The sequence below is a fragment of the Phalaenopsis equestris genome, unplaced genomic scaffold, assembly GCF_001263595.1.
Source record: "Phalaenopsis equestris unplaced genomic scaffold, ASM126359v1 Scaffold000600, whole genome shotgun sequence".
In the NCBI taxonomy this organism is placed as follows: domain Eukaryota; kingdom Viridiplantae; phylum Streptophyta; class Magnoliopsida; order Asparagales; family Orchidaceae; genus Phalaenopsis; species Phalaenopsis equestris.
This window is the reverse complement of record NW_018165040.1, coordinates 1,467,581-1,473,580: the sequence shown is the minus strand read 5'-3', so window position 1 is coordinate 1,473,580 and position 6,000 is coordinate 1,467,581.

Sequence of the window (6,000 nt, the reverse complement as noted above, 5' to 3'; positions counted from 1 at the left end):
TCATGTCTTGTACTCTATTCCTTGGTGTGACTCAAAGACAGATTATGATCAAACGCTACCCAATCTATTTGCCTATTAACATTTAATTTTTTTTATATATTTATATTATAAAAGCTTTTTATTTTACATAAAAAATATCACTATTTTAATTTTTAAACAGAGAAATACATAATCTCATGCATAAATACAATATCATATAATATTGAAATTAGAAAAGGGTCAACCTTATTTTTTTGGGTCTAAATCACTAGATGGTTACATTTTTTAAGTTATATCCAGGGGACTAAATTGCCAAATCTATACAAAAAAAAATTGTTAAAACTTTTTATTTATATAAATAAATCTCAAATTTCATCAAGAATCAAACAAAACAACGAATCTCTGCCGTTCGATCTGACTTGATTGAACTGGGGATCGGTATCCGTACATTTCAGCTGAGCTGGTAGTAGGGCCCCCGATGTTTTGAGTCACAGACAACGCCACGTGACGTAAACATCGCCGGTGGCCCTGCCGAAACGCCGCTGCATTTGGCCCACTCTATCGTCACCATTCTCCTATAGAACAATTTCTTCCATTTAAAAATAAAAGAAATTTACTTAAGTCCCACATAAATCTTATGTATTTACATTTCCTACCAAAATTTATATTTATAATGTGTTTTAAGGTTATAGATGAAAATATGCATCTCATTTTATTAAAATAAGTGTTATTTTTTATTTGATATTAAAGATACATGAATGCCCTAAAAATTCAAATTTAGATTCTTATGTATTTACATATTTAATATATATATTTTTTTAATTTATATATATATATATATATTAATACACATACATATATAAATACACGAAGAAGTTGTATTTTAAAAAAAAAATTAAAATAGAGATTTTTATATGATATAAAATATTTTTTGGTGGTATATATATGAAAAGTAAAATTTAGGTTATAGATATATAATTAAATAGAAATTGGAGAGTATGTATGCAAATGCCCCCAAAATAAACTTAACTTAAATAATTTAAAATTCCTCATCGATTTAGGGATCAGTATTTTAAAATCATACCTAAACTTCATCATATTGTACATAAAAAATTAAAAATCAAAATCAAATTTAAAAGCTATATATTGTAAACTTATTTACATCAATTTGATTTAATTTTAATTTATGCGAAATAATATTAATTATTTGGTTTGAATTGCTTTATTATTAGTTCATTACTTATATCATGTAAGAAATTGAATTTCATCTAAATTATTATAAATAAAATCTTTTATATCAATTTGATTATTGATTTTAGATGAATAATTGGTCGAATGAGCCCCGCTCTTGGGCCGACCAAAACAGCAAATAATCATGAGAGAGAATTATTTTGAATGGGGCCCACTTGCCATCATAAAAATTTTTTAAGACACTATTTCTTCTATTGTGGCTTCATAATATCCATATAAATATGATATTATCAATAAAATTTTTCGATGGGTTTTGAATAAATACTTAGATTAATTTGTTTATGTTTGATAGCTAGCGTAGGCGGAGTCTGGCCTATGTTGAAACCTAAATTGTTGTGTGGAAACATCCTCGAGAATTAGAGCCAGGGGAAGAACGATGAGAGGGAGTAAAAATAATTGAGGAACGAGGAGAGGTATCCTTTATTTCTCATTTTGCCTCCTATTAATAGAGGCGTATCTGTACAATTGTATAAATGAGAGAACTATTATGAAAATCATCCTTAATGCAATTTTATCTTGATGATTTGTTGTCAAATATATATTACAATTTGAATTCAAATGTGACGGTAAGCTGTGGAGGCTATATATATATTACAAAAAAAGTTATTCAAATAACCTTTGAATTCAAAAATTTGAATAAGTGGATCAAATATATATTAAAAAGTTGTGGTGGCTATATATATCAAAAATTTGAATAATAATTGGATCAAATATATATATATATATATATATATATATATATATATATATTGAAAATACAGACCATAGCTAAAAAGCTCTCACCGCACCAAGCCAAGATATGTTGGAAAACACATATTTGACACAGTTTGTCTAAACAGACAAAATTGTTGGGCGGTGCAGTGCAGCACCGCTGCCCCAAACAAACCCTACATGTGATCATTAATTAAATTTTTGTTTTTACAACAAGTTTAAAATTCATAAATATATGTAATTTTGATGGCACACTTATAATTCTCATGTTATCAATCTCTCAAAAATTTTTTGATCCAATTATTCAAATTTACATGATTGTTTTACTAGTTTAGTGAGTCATCAAAGTGAACAGATTTGATTCATTGCTTAATATTTATTTCATCATATTCTTTCTTTGCTAAACTTAATATATATGGACAATCTTAATAACTAAGCCTAGTCCCTTAGTAGGAAAATATTATAAGGTTATTGCCCCTTGCAAAATAAAATAATAGTTTCAATTGGTGATCTATGATTAGGGCATGTGATTTCACCTCATATCAATTATTTATAAGTAAAAAAAAAAGGTATTTTAATCTATCATTGAGTTAGTTTAATATAAATTAATTATTATTGAATAAATAAAGTAAATTTGAGGTTGATTATGTAAGTTTCAAAATTGAAATTACATATCATCTTCTTACATGTTAGTTTTATAACTAAAAACTCACCTCTATCTAATTTAAATTAAAGAAAGAGTTCTTTGGATTTATAAAATTGTGATGAAATAATCAATCTGAAGATAGATTTATAGTAAACTAAATATATATATATTGATAGATATCTGTGTGTGCATGTAAGATGTAATAATCCTCAAAAGCCCATATCATTGTGGACATAAAGCAGATTCCATTGGGCCAATAAATTGTGTTACAACGGAGTTTGGAACTGATAATGGCCACCAAAAAGGCCCGCAAACTTTTTGTTTTGAAAGTGTAATTATGTAATTTTAACACTAATCCTCAAAATTAGACGAAGAAAAGTTAAAATGGAAAGAAAAAATGATATCAATATACTAGTTTGAAAATAATTTTTAAATTTATTTTCAATTATTCGGATATAAGTTGGGGGAATGTTGCAATCGCTTTGAAATAATCGACCTCCTCATTTGCATGGCAGCTTTTAAAAAAGCTATACTATTTCAAAAAATGAGCGTGCCGCTTTGTTGGCAGCTTTTAAAAAAGCGACACTATTTCATCAGCTTATATTAATTGCAGCCGACAAACTAATATTATTTCGATTGATTGTGCTTATGATTTTTTTGTGAAAATAGAAAAATCTAAGGAATGTGTAGGAGAACTATAGCCTTAATTTGAAGTGGTTTTGAATGTATGTGTGTATATGTGTGTGAGCCTGTGTGAGATGGAATTTATGATGTATTTGAGAGTATTGGATTATAAGTTTACCATTCTTAAGAAAAAATTTTCATTAAATTATATAATTATTTGCTCAAATCGTGATTGAATAGAAGTTATTAAATCGTCGGTTAAACTTTGATATGTTTGTGGGTAATACTGAGACCATATTCATAAGATTACATGCAAAAAAACAGAAAAAAATATAAATAGGCGAGAGAGAGAGAGAGAGAGAGAGGGCATGAGAAAAGCAACGTGATTTATTTATTTCTCAGAAGTATAGATAATGTCCCTAGTTAGGGTTCACCCTCAAACGTTCTCTTTATAGGTGGAGGCAGTAAAGCACGTTCTCGTGAGCTTAGCTCGATAGATAGCTCGTCAACTGAGCTCAATGAGCTAACAAACTGAGCTCAAGCTAGCCCCGACTTGACTCTTTAGCTCGTGAGCCAACTCAGTTAAACAAATATTATTATAAAATATACTCTAAATATATTAAATTTTAAGATTTTATCTTTAAAGTATTAACAATATTTTAAAAATATATATTATTTTGTATTTTATATTAAGTGATTTCTTGTTATCTCCCTTCTAAGTTCTAATTATATATATCATTTTATTGTAACACCACCTTAAATTAATGAGAAAAGTCTCAAAATGGTCCCCCAACTATTTTAAGGGGGTAGTTTTATTCTCCGACTTTCAAAAAGTGTTAAATTATAGTGTGTTTGGGAGAGATTATTTGTGTGGCTGGCGTTTTGAAAAGGTCGGCCGACTGTTTGGTTACAGCGTCGGGGGGGGGGTGCGTTTTCAAAACACCGCCTGCATTTTACTATTATACGCGGACGCGGAAGAGAGGTTGTGTCCCGCGTGTAGAAACTACTTATTTCTCCTATTGCCCTTCTGCTTTCGATCGTCTCTTCTACGCTCGTCTTGTGTCCAAGCCCTAACTTTCATCGATTCTCCTCCTTTCTCTCGACCGTTACCTTCATCCTCCTCTTCTTATCTCTGATTCGTGCTTGTGGTGCTCTGTAAGTAACCTCGTCACCTTCGTTTTGGTAATTTTCAATCAAGAGGCTTTCTCGGGTTTGGAATCTCCCCTTCTTCTGTGATGTGAGAAGTTTGTGGTGCTCTACTTGATGGAATAACTTTCATGCAAAAGTTATTGTCAGTCGTCAAATTAGAAATTGTCAGCAGCCAGAATGAACAATAGTTTAAATAAACGAGCACAACACTACAAGTGACATATCTACTCCGAGAAATATATACATCACTTGATAATGAGACTCGATTAAATAAACTACAAAATTTATGACATCCATTTGGTCTGCGAACCTTTATATTTACCGACAAGTTATCCTATCTAATACAAACGATTAGACATAACTCTCTATATAGGCAAACCCCAATAGTCAATTACATCTTAAATGACTGAAGTCACTTATGAAAACTCTCGATTTATATTAGAAAATATTACCTCCAAGAATTCAAAGGGATAATGCTTTTCAAAGATCGGATAAAGAGATGTGAAATGAGAAAGACTCAAATCTGGAACATTTAATTATGGAATCTAAAGGAAGAAGGACTAGGGGTTTTCACAGATCCTGAGGATAACCTCAATGATTTCCCAAACTATCCTAAGGTTTGGTTTCAATTTAAAAAAAGAAGTAATCAAATATTTCATCATGCCAATTTTATTAGCGAGAGCATACATTTCTGTGAGACAATTACACAAATAGCCTGGAAGATGTGAGGACTTAGGTCATGAAGAACAACAACTTTGGAATCCTAAAACAAGTTAGGACTTAAATTGCACAACATAATTGTGCAAAGGCCTAAAAATGAGTTGAGGGTTTAAATCACACTAGGCAGTCAACCTCGAAAACCTCCGGCAGAGGAGAATCTTAATGACTTCCCAAGCTATCTTAAAGTTTGGTTTCAATTTCAAAAAAGAAGTAATCAAGTATTCCATCATGTCAATTTATTAGCGAGGGCTTACATTTATGTGAGACGATTACACAAATAGTCTGGAAGATGTGAGGACTTAGGTCATGAAGAACAACAACCTCGGAATCCTAAAACAAGTTAGGGCTTAAATTGCACAACATAATTGTGCAAAGGCCTAAAAATGAGTTGAGGGTATAAATCACACTAGGCAGACAACCTCGAAGTCCTCCGGCATGTTGTTTTAATTCTAAGGAAAGATTTGTTGTTTTAGATCCTCATGCTGTTAGAGATCACTGTTGTAGAAGGTTGCCCATAGAGTTAGCTCCAAGCTCCTCGACGAAGTAGCAGTACTAAAGTCTGAGGTTTAACAGGTTTAACAAGTTTAAATTCAATCATTATGGGGCTTAAAGTTGATTAAAGCGACACCAGTTAAGATCCCACGATTCCTTCATTCCGGTAACACTCTTTTCTTTTGAATTTACTTAGCTTAAATGAGTTGTTAGACTCATTTAAACCTGTGAGATCTCGTTAGCAATTATGGGTTATCTTATTTGAGGGACTCCCGTAAATTCAAAAAGACGTGTTATGAAATTATTGTTTTTCAAAGGATATTGACATGGATGTTTATCAACACTTCAGTTATTTGTTAAGTGGGCAAGAGAAAATTGTTGTTGTGCAATATTCTAAATATTAACCAATTATATTCTATTTTGGCTAC